The sequence below is a fragment of the Akebia trifoliata genome, chromosome 11 (genome assembly GCF_017979445.1).
Source record: "Akebia trifoliata isolate Shusen 1 chromosome 11, ASM1797944v1, whole genome shotgun sequence".
Taxonomy (NCBI): Eukaryota; Viridiplantae; Streptophyta; class Magnoliopsida; order Ranunculales; family Lardizabalaceae; genus Akebia; species Akebia trifoliata.
In genome coordinates this window covers 47,171,244-47,182,315 of record NC_141385.1, presented here as the reverse complement: position 1 = coordinate 47,182,315, position 11,072 = coordinate 47,171,244, and positions in this window count along the sequence as shown.

The following is an 11,072-nucleotide window of genomic DNA, read 5'->3' as shown; positions in this document are numbered from 1 at the left end:
TTTTGACTCTTGTGTGCAGTGATCTCATTTCACACTTTGTTGATGTGGAGGTGCACATATAATCATAGAGGCTTTTCATTTGTATCTCGATGAAAGCATCTATGGTTCGTACACACCTCCACGTACGTCAACAAAGTGAGAAATGATGCCAATCTAGTATTATCATTACTTATTGAATCGTGTTGGAGGGACTGCACATAGAATCGTAGATGCTTTTCACACTTATCTCAAGGAAAGCATTTATGGTTCCATGCATATATCCACATCAACATGGTATGAAATGCAACGTCTAGGTTAGTGATTTCAAATGTTAAAGTGACTACACTGGAAATTGTGTTGACATGGAGTAGGACTGAAACTTGGGTGGGCAAAAATTGAACCCACTGGATTGAACCCCACCTTGGGTCAGGTTTGGGCAATAGTTAACTTGTGTTCAGGCAATAAAAAAAATGTCTGACCCAAATTGGATTAAACACAGGCATAAGATTGGCCAATCCGATTTGTCCGAACTCAAACTTAATATGATTGTAATTTAAAAATATTTCTTATCTTGATTTATTCCACACTCGTAATTCATATAAGTGATTATCTATCAAAATTAATGTGTCATTATTTTCATTTAATAAATAATTATTTTGTTGTTAATGTTTTGTTTTAAGAGTAATTATATATTGTTATACAATGATTATATTAGAACTTTTTAAAAAAAAATTCCTTAAAAATTATGATTATTTTAGTTAATTTTATTATTTTTCTTCATTTTTTAAATTTTCTTATAATTTTATGTATATAACTTTTGAAACACATTTTTTTTTAAATAATAATAATTATAAATTTTAATTTATATTACACACCACTTATCATTATATAAACCTTTATCAATACTAAATTACTTAGTATTAATGAGGAATGAATTAACTCTAATAACTCAACTTGACTAGGGTTCAGATTGGGCAAGGTCATAGGTTGGTGTTGGTAAAGTTTGAGTTGGGGATCAACCCGTGCCCAATCAACTTGTTCGAGTTGCAACCCTAGCATGGAGGTGTGCACAGAATTGAAGATGTTTTTCCTCTCTATGCACACCTTCACATTAGCATTGTGTGAAACGTGGTATCTTGTAAAGTTACTCTAGGAAAATTAAGATTTTAAAATTATTTGCCATTTGTCACTTAAGGTACGTAATTCTTGAATATTGGCTTAGCATAAAAAAAAATTATGAATATTTAATTAGATTATGTATTTTTCATGCACTTCTGAAATAAAAAAACCTCTAAGAAAATATATAGTAATCCCAAGAAAACAAGGGTTATTCTCTAAGAGATATGTGTTTCTCAAATTTTATTTGAGGTTAGAAAAGTTCTTTTCTTTATCACTCTTAGCTCCATGATAATGTATATGATCTCCTTATTATTCTTTTAAATTATTCTCTAGCTTTGAAGTTGTACATGTTAATAGATTTCTCAATTAAAAAAAAAAAAAATAGTGTCGAATAAAATTCCTATAGGCAACCCCAAATAGTTAGGACAAAACTGCTAAGAAAAACATGAACAATAGAGAATGAAAAAGAAAGAAATAAGATACAATCACACAAAAAAAAAAAAAAAAAATTTATTATATGATGAATAATACTCCTTATTGACTCATACCATTAAGCTGCACAACCCATAACAAAAGCTTGAATGATAAATACAGGTACAACTAGACAAGTAGTGTTTCTTTCAACTAGTCGACTCTAGGTCTAACATCAATATACTCAAAATTGAAATAAAAAAAATAGGGAAGTCATTATCAATCATAACTTGACAGTTTGTGAAAAAATAAAATTCAACATAAAGAGATTCTAAACTAAAGCTTGGACCATCTTTCTTTGGGAAAATATGAGAAAAATATATTATTTTTAAAGATTTTTATTATTTTTAATTTAAAATATATAGTAAAAAATAAAATAAAATAAAAGATAAATGAGTATATTCAAAGAAAACTTTTCTAAGTTTCTCATGCCTTAGTCGGCCATTGTTCCAAGCATGAATGATTTTAATTAATTGTAATCTAATAAGGGCTTTTTAGTAATTTAACTAAAGGCCCTTTCCTTTGAGAACTATCCGGTTGACTACTCATTTGTATGAACCTCGTGATACCAATTAAAAGTGTACTTTGGACAGTGATGCACCGATCTCACTCTCACGTACATCACGACTTCACCGTTAGAAATTTATCTTTCCACGTGGTGTCCTCGTCCACCTCAGGCTGGAACATAGATGAAGGATACAGTAGTCCAGGGCAATCAATGGGTCGGATCATATCTGAAATTCGATCCTCTTATAAGCTATCGGATCAGTTCTGGATCAAGGCTTGGATTTCAATATGGAGAAGATCCGATAAGGATCCAATATAATTTATAGCTATCTGATCAATTATGGATCAATCATATCCCAATCTGTGAGGAGTCCGATCAATTCAAATGTGAACAAATACCTAACTTTTATTAAGAATAATGATTTACACGTCCCTTGACGTGGCATATTCTAGAATCGTAGATTTTTCATCGGGATACACAATTACACATATTATCAAAGATGTGTAATTTTGTATCTCGAGAAAAAAAATATATGATTCTAGCCTATGCCATGTCGAGGGTGTGTGTCAGAGGGGACGTCAGAAAAGCATGATTCGGTTATGAAATTTATTTAAATTTAGTATATCAAATCAAAATTGATTATTATTGATTTGGATTTACATTTTAATGTCAATATATGTAAAATCCCACTTTGACAAGGGTCCAACCAATGCTTGTCGGGTCACTTGTGGGTTTTGACCCAATCCTTATCCATACAATTAAATGACAAAATGTGGACTCATGGAAAATTTGTGTTCCACTAGTAAAGTGGGATAGAAAATACCTACATGCATTGTTACAAAATTCGTCCAATATTTCTGAAAATTTGTAAGAATTTCCAGGACATGGGATCAATTGGTTATCGAAGATTAATTGGATGATTTTCTAAATCATCGATTTATGCAGAGATTCGTCGTTTTATGTAAGAGTGGCACTTTTGCATACACTTAAAATGATTTATCGTGCCCACTTACTCATTGCACCCACTTAAAAATTGACATTTCTTATTGTATACACCTAATTAAAGTAATTTTACCTTATGGTATCTACACTCACCCAAGAGACTATCGAATTCTTTTTCTTCTTCTTAGCAAATAAAAAATTTTCAACGAAAGTACTAAGCTTTGATCTTGCCGTTTTTTTTTAACACCTGAAAAATCTAATCAAGTCGAAATAATTCATATGAGAAATTTTGTGTGTGGAATTTTCTATTCAGTATGTCAATACCAAACTATTTTTTTAATGCTCGATAGGTACCTATCAACCCTATACATAGTGATTCAGTATTGACACATCGAACACAAAGATTTACATGAAAAAAAATTTAGTCAATAAATATCTACCAAATCTATTTTATAATGTTCACAAGCAACTTTTTGAATTAGTTAAAACAAGTTTTGTTTGAACCTATTGAATAAAATCTGTCAAAAATCTATGAGTTTTTTAATAAAAAATCATCGTTTTGAAGGTTAAAATAGTGGATTTTTCATTTTTCTTAGTGATTAAGACTATACTTGGTGCATTTAATGATTTACTATTGCTTGGTAACCATTAGGAAATTTCTTGCGAATCTCTTTTTATGATTGGTTGATTTTTGCAATAAAAAATTTCATTGTGATTTTGCAAATGATTTGCGGTACTGTTTGTGCTGCAAATAATAGAGGTTGATTTTATGATAAATCGATATCAATTGTGATTTCATCATTCAATCCACAAAATAATAATAATAATAATAATAAACATGAAAAATAGATAAGACAATAATTTTTTACATGATTTGACAAACGTGCTATATTCACTGGCTCAAGGAGTCGTTTCACTATAGATCTCATGGTTACATGACCTCACTTTTCCTCAAATTTTTCCTCCTCATTTACAATGGTCTCAAGACCTTTAAATAGAAAATTCTTAAAAAGAGTCATAACCCTAATTAAGTTACAATTGATCATATTACCCCTTATTCAAATTAATAATTATATAAAAGGGGAAGAATTCTCTTAAATTGAGATTCTTCCTTAATAAAATAAAGTCATATTCAAATGATGTCACGTGTACATCTTAAGATGTGTGTTGATGGTATGAACAAATGATCCAGATGGGAGACAATTTTGTCCCTCCATATAAATCATTTGCTAAAATTTCTTAAGAATTTAGGCAATTCATGCAATTTTTTTTGCAATGCAAATCATTTGCATGGTATAACTAAGTACCAATAAAATTGATTTTAGAAAATTATATATTGGCATTTGCAAATGATTTGTAGCATACTAAGTAGGGTCTAAATGTTAAAAATAAGAAGAAAAAAAATTTATAAATATATATAACTTAAAAAATATATAATAAACTACCTTTATTAATTCAACTTCTCACAAAACTCATAAGGAAATGAATATTTACAAAGAGAGGGAGAAAATGAAGAAGACGTGGATGCAAAGAGTAAATTCATAAGGTCAAAATTGTAAATTACTTTTTTTTTAACATTAAATAAATATAATGAGCATTTTAGTGCGAGAAAATAACACTACACATAAAAAAAACCGATTAATTCATTCATATTTAAATGAATCGAGATTTCGATTTCATTAACTCAATATAAGCTCAAGACACATAAGTGCTCTAAGCATGTTTTGTTGTGAACAATCTGTAAATACCGATAGAAATAGTAAAACAAGTACATTTCATGCGCTTGAACTTGCTGATTGTCCGGCATTTAAAGATACTCTACTACTGGCCTCCCTCCCCTGGTATTAAAAAATATATATATATATATATATATATATTTAATAACCTATTTTGAGAAAATATATATTTTAAGGGTCTTATGAAATTGATTTTTTGAGACACATTTTTTTTTTCAATTACACCCCTTAAATAGTTCATCTCCACTTTGCATTGGAGAGGAAGCCTTTTCAAACTAATATAAAAGGTGTATTTGATTGCATGAAAATTCATTTTTCATGGATTTTGAGATCTTAGTAAAATGAAAATAGAAAATAAGTAGGATGAAGAAAATTCCATTGTTTGGTTGCATATGAAAAATACAAAAAAAAAAAAAAAGAGAGAGAGAGGCAATGTTGTTGATGATGGTGCCAGTGACAGTGTGATGGCGATAAAGGAAGGGGGGAGATGAGAAAGAGAATATCTAGGCGAATACTTGATTTTGGGAATATAATTTAAATTGAGTGAATTTCATATTTTCACCAAATTTCATTTTTTTCATGGGTAGAGGTAGGAAAACAAAGTCGAACTATATCTGCATTTTTAAATGATGGTGGAAATCTCCTTTCTATGAAAAATGTCAATCAAACACATGAAAAATAAAAATCTCACATATTTTCAATGCAACAAACACATTCTAGGCCTCAAACCCTTTCTCTAGTTAGACAAAGAGATAACCCTTCACACTCCAATATGTATCCAAACACTTCAAAATATAGTTAAATCAGGGTTTGGTACTTTGGTGATACATGATGCAATACAAGTTTTTTTTTTTTTAACAACTCCTTCCAAACTTACATTTTCAACTTGAGAACAAATTGATCTCCCTTTCACAGATTATAATTTTTAAATAAAAGATCTTTTATTTGTAATCTTATATTACAAAGGAGAATAAAAGTTGGATTTAATGCATTGGAAACCCGAACCCTTTCTTTGTGGGCTCAAGATCAAGGCCGCAAACCTTTTTTTTTTATTCTAGTGGCTGGGATTGGGTTAGCAAGTCATATGGATAGTCCTAGAAATAAGGAGTAATTTTGTCATTTAAGATAAATGACTTTCTGAAGAGAGTTAGGCCCTGTTCGTTTGGACTTTGGAGCCGGGTGTTTTCAATTTTTACTGTTTTTAAGTTAAAAATGCCCGTTGGATTATGTTCGTTTGGGCTTCTGGAGCTGATGAGGCTTCAAATTAAAGCCCAAAATTGAAGCCGCCTTAGAGGTGATCCGCAAATGTGCTTTTGCACGAAGCAAAGATTGAAAACGGTTTCACTTAAAATGATCTAAATACCCTTCTTCTTTAAACAATATTCCTCCAAATGATTTGTATCATTCTTTAAAATAAAATAAAAAGAATTGTGCTAGATGGGTCCGCCACATATAATGGAGAGAGAGAGAGAGAGTGATAAATGTTTGAGAATAAATAAATGGGTGCGTTATTACCACACCATTAATTATGACTTCATCCCAAGCAATCTGATTTTTTTTTTTTTTTTTAATTATGGAGAAATTCTATTGGCACTTCAACTTTTACTTATTACAATCCAATTACTTCAAATTATTTATCACCACTTCCTAATAAAAAAATTAACACAATGCATTTAAAATAGGAATTAACATTTTCATTTTGCCACCATTGACTACAAAATTTAGATGGGGTGTAGTAAGTAAAAGTTGGGGTACCAATAAAAGTTCTCATTATAGATAATCCCGTGTGTTTTGAAATTCAAAGTTCAAACTGATTACATAATCTTTCTTTGGTCTTCCATGAAATATTGACATAAAATTATGGAAATATCCTTGTCTTTAATCTTAGCCAAAAAAATCTTGATTTTTTCTTAAAAACATATCATCTCAAGTTCTAAAATAATAAATAAATAAAATTAGAATTTTTTTTTAGCTTAAGGATTCAAAGACAAGCATAAAAGGTGTTCATTAAATGACGGTTGAGATAAAAGAAAAATAACTAAAATTTACCATAGATGATTATATATTATCTATTTAGGGACTAGTATATTTTGTTTTTAGTGATTAATGAAAAATCACCAAATGAAATCCTTGATTTTTTTACTAAAAAATTTAAATTTTCTTTCAAAAATTAATCATCTTCAACCTTTTATAGAAAATAATACAGATGATGATGATGAGACAATAATAATGATGGCAGTGCGTTAATATCATTTTTCATATGTCCATTTTTAAGAGAAAGTGCTGCCGAAATTTCGATAAAATTATAAAACTTATAAATTTATTTAAATTAAAACAATGTATATATATAAAGGTATTCTAGTCATTTTTTTTTTTTTTTGCATATTGGATGCATTATTAACATTAAGAGTATTTTGATTATTTTACTAGAATTCAACAATAAAAAACTGTCAAACGAACATTAATTTTTATCTTATATGCTTCTGTAATGAACAAGCTTTTGCTAAATGTATCTTTTCATGCTCTAGGCTTTTGCTTCTTCTAGAAGCTAGCTTCTATAAAGAACAGACCCTTAGTGTATATTAATCGTTGGTGTAAAAAAATGATTTTCTATAAAAAATTATAATGTTCTATGTTTGATTAGTATTTTTACTTGGAAAATCATTTTCTCACCTAAACGAAAGTCCTAGCCTTGCAAGATTGTGCCTTCCCACCCCAACCTTAGAGAAATTGTAATTCATGCTTATCAAACTAATTGATGAGCTTCTCTTTATTTTCCTTCTAGAACTCAGATCTCTCTTTCTCTCCTTCTTTTATCGGTTCCTGTTAAAGAAAAACAAGGTTTTGCTTCTTTTTTTTTTTCTTTCAAATTTTCTTACAAGAATCAAACCGTAGAAATCTTGATTTCACTTTATCAATATTTTTCCATTACCAATTTTTTGAGGATTTTGAATTTTCTTGAAAAATGAGTTTCCTACAATCAAATAGATCCTAAGTTAGAAATATAAGGTTAAGAATCCTAAGTTGGAAACATAAGGATAAAAAAGAATTGTTTCGATTTTAGGGGAGATAATGTAAAGAAGACTTAGGAGCTAGTCACTAGCCAATACCATGTCTCGTTTGTATTTTATAGGAACAATGTTCATGCGGCATGTTTTAGTTGGAATTTATAACACATCGGATTCCTAATCAAGTCATGCACCCAACCCAAGAATTGTTCCTATTCACCAATCAAAGTGTGCCACACAGAAAACATTTCTATCTATAGGAACAAGTCACCATATTGGATCACCACTCTTATTGAATAGTAGTTTGAACTGTTTTTGAGTTTAGCTTCTATACACACAGGGTGAAGGAAATATTTTAAGCAATATTTTAAAATTGGACCACTTGTTGACCTGTATGATTGATTGGGGTGATCCAAAGTGGTCGGCCCATTGTGCCAAACCGATCAGTCCCAAAAATGAAATATTAAGCATGTATTTTAACTTTAACTTCAAAAACATGATCCAATGTCACATGATTGACGTAGATTACGAGATTTTAAGAATTTTTACAAAACAAAAAAATTAAGAAATAATTTCCTTTAGATTTGAATTTAAAATTTAAGAGTTTAGTAATGGTCCATTTTCAAATCATGGACCAAGGCAAAGGAATAATATTTTTTATTATGTATTTATTTATTTTAAATAAATAAATAAGCATGAATTTTTTTAGGGTTGTCTTATAACGAGGAGGATTTCTTAAAAAATGTGAAGCATCTTGCCCACTTCAAAGTTGGACTCATTAAATATGGTCCAACTCGGACTGACCAATTTGATTTTTAATATGTTGATTTTATGATTTAATTTTTAAGATTATGACTTACGTAGCATGTATTGAGGTCTGGGAGGAGGGCTTCGATCCTCCACCCTAATTAAAAAGGTGAAAATTATTTGAAGGACTCTCGCAGAAGAGTTTTTTTCCAAATAATTTTTAAGTTTTGCGTAGAAGTTTGATGGGACATTTAATAAATTTTTTCTTTCTTAATGGTCCTTTGTTGCTAGCAAACTCACCACTTTTTTATTTACTGTCGAGTTCACCATTTTTTACTATTGTTTTATTTATTATTGAATTTACAATTTTTACATACATATTTAAAATCCTTAAAAATAAATTTTTCTTTTTTTAAAAATCATTTTTGACAGAATGGAGTCTTCCAAATTTGATTGACAAGTAAAAAATTTAATTTTTCAATGAAAACGATGAATTCGAACATTTAAAATATTTAATTATGAGAAATATGGGAGATGAGGTCCAAGACCATTTAGAAAGAAAAAGTTCCCTAAATGTTAGCTAATTTATTGTTTGAAACTTAAATGTTATTTAGAAAGAAATCATTCCGCGTGGGTCGTTTAAGTGATTTTTCAAAAAATAAATAAAAAAATAAGCTAAGCTCTTCTGTGAGTTCTATCAATGACATACCACGTCAGCTCAGATGACGTCAACAATGGATTTTGGGATGATTCCATGACTTGTGGTCCCTACTGAAATGTGCCTCTCGTGATTGGTACTGTTATGTTGGATGCAGAAGTACAGCTGTACAAATGCTCTGAAAAAATATATGATCCCTACAAATTTGAGGGGACACGTGTCGGAATTTAATGTGGCCCAAAGCGGTTTGGAGTTTCTCGTCTCATACAGCATCGCGTGAAGGTGCAAAGACTTTCCCTATATCAAACTACGTTTGATGAACAGCATCAAACATACAGTTTAGGTGGAAGGAAAAAAAAAAAAAAGAGAAAGCTTTCCTAGAGATAAATCAACCTTCCTTGGGATCCGTATTGTTTGAAAATCCTCAATGGACATCCCCCAATCTCAGCCATTTGATTAGATAATAGTGTTTTCCCAATAGAAAGTCCTACATGCAACATGTTTAGTCGAGGGTTAGCAGGATCCTAGAGGGTGGCCCCAAGGAATTTATAGCTTTGTGGGGTTTTGAATGCTTGCCCTACAAACCCTTAGAGTTGAGGTTTGGAAGTCGATATTAATTGTTATGTTGCCTCTTAGTAGCAAGGATATCTAGGATTTCTTGGGGATGAATTTTTTTTTTTTTTGAACTTATCTTTATTACTACCATAATGATAGAAGGTGGTGGTTTGATGCCAAAGTTGGGGTGGTCATAAATGAACCTTTTTTATATAATCAAGATTATTTTAGTAGAAAATCAAGAAAATGCAATCCAATTAGTTTTCAAAAATTACAAAAGTACCTTTTGTTTTTACTACATATTCTTAAAAAATCCTTTAATCAATATTTTAAATTACAAATAAACCTTTTGATCTATGTGTGCTTGCAATTGTCACTTTTGAATTCTTAATAACTAAAGACTTGGTTTTGTATGGAGGAGAGTGAAAGAATATGATTTGTTAGCTGACACCAAATCTTTGGGACAAGGCTTATCTTATAATTTTTTTAAACTAGAATTGGATCGAATAATTTATTGGGACGCTGAGTACTCCTAACATTTTTAATAGTGAAGACTCTTTGAAGGTAAATCGACCTATACAACCAATACAAGTATTGATATGAAGAGTTTAGTAAGATATGACCAAAGTTGAAACTATTACATCGAGTCCGAGTTGTAATTTTAAGGAAGACGAATGATCAACATCATATATAAGACCACGCAAAAATATTATGGTAGAAATATAATATTACATGTAATAATATAAAGTATTAATGTTTTTAAGGTTAGAAAAAGAAATTTCCTCAAATCCTTATTAATTTAGATTCACTATACTCAACTAAGAGCATTAGGAGCGAGTTAGAACCTTCTTGGAAGTATGCAAAGCTCATAACGGAGATTTGGATAATTACCACATCTTCATTCCTTTCATGCCCCTTGGAGTAATAAATTTGGAGAGAGTTAGCAGAGCTGCTGATTTCTTAGTTGCTTATGATGTCATGTGGAAAAATTTTATGCCGTTGAGGAAGCTAACAACATACCTCAAGAGTTGGTAATGTATTTTTCATTTACATATATAGAGGGTCAGAGCCGTTGACTCTTAAGAATGACTCTCGAAAAAACACATGATCTCGCCCTTTCAATGCAAAATCCAGTGGTTATTGAGATTCATCCTCAGGATAAGTATCTTTGAGAATTGTGTTATCAAGCTACACCAAAATCCCAACCATTGGATTTTTTGTTTAAAAGGTTGGGATCATGTATTTTTTTCATGAGTCATCTTAGGAGTCAAAAGATCTTAAACCCATACATATAGTTTGATTGATAAGTTGGGATTGAAGGGGCCTCCTTAATTACATAATCTAACAAA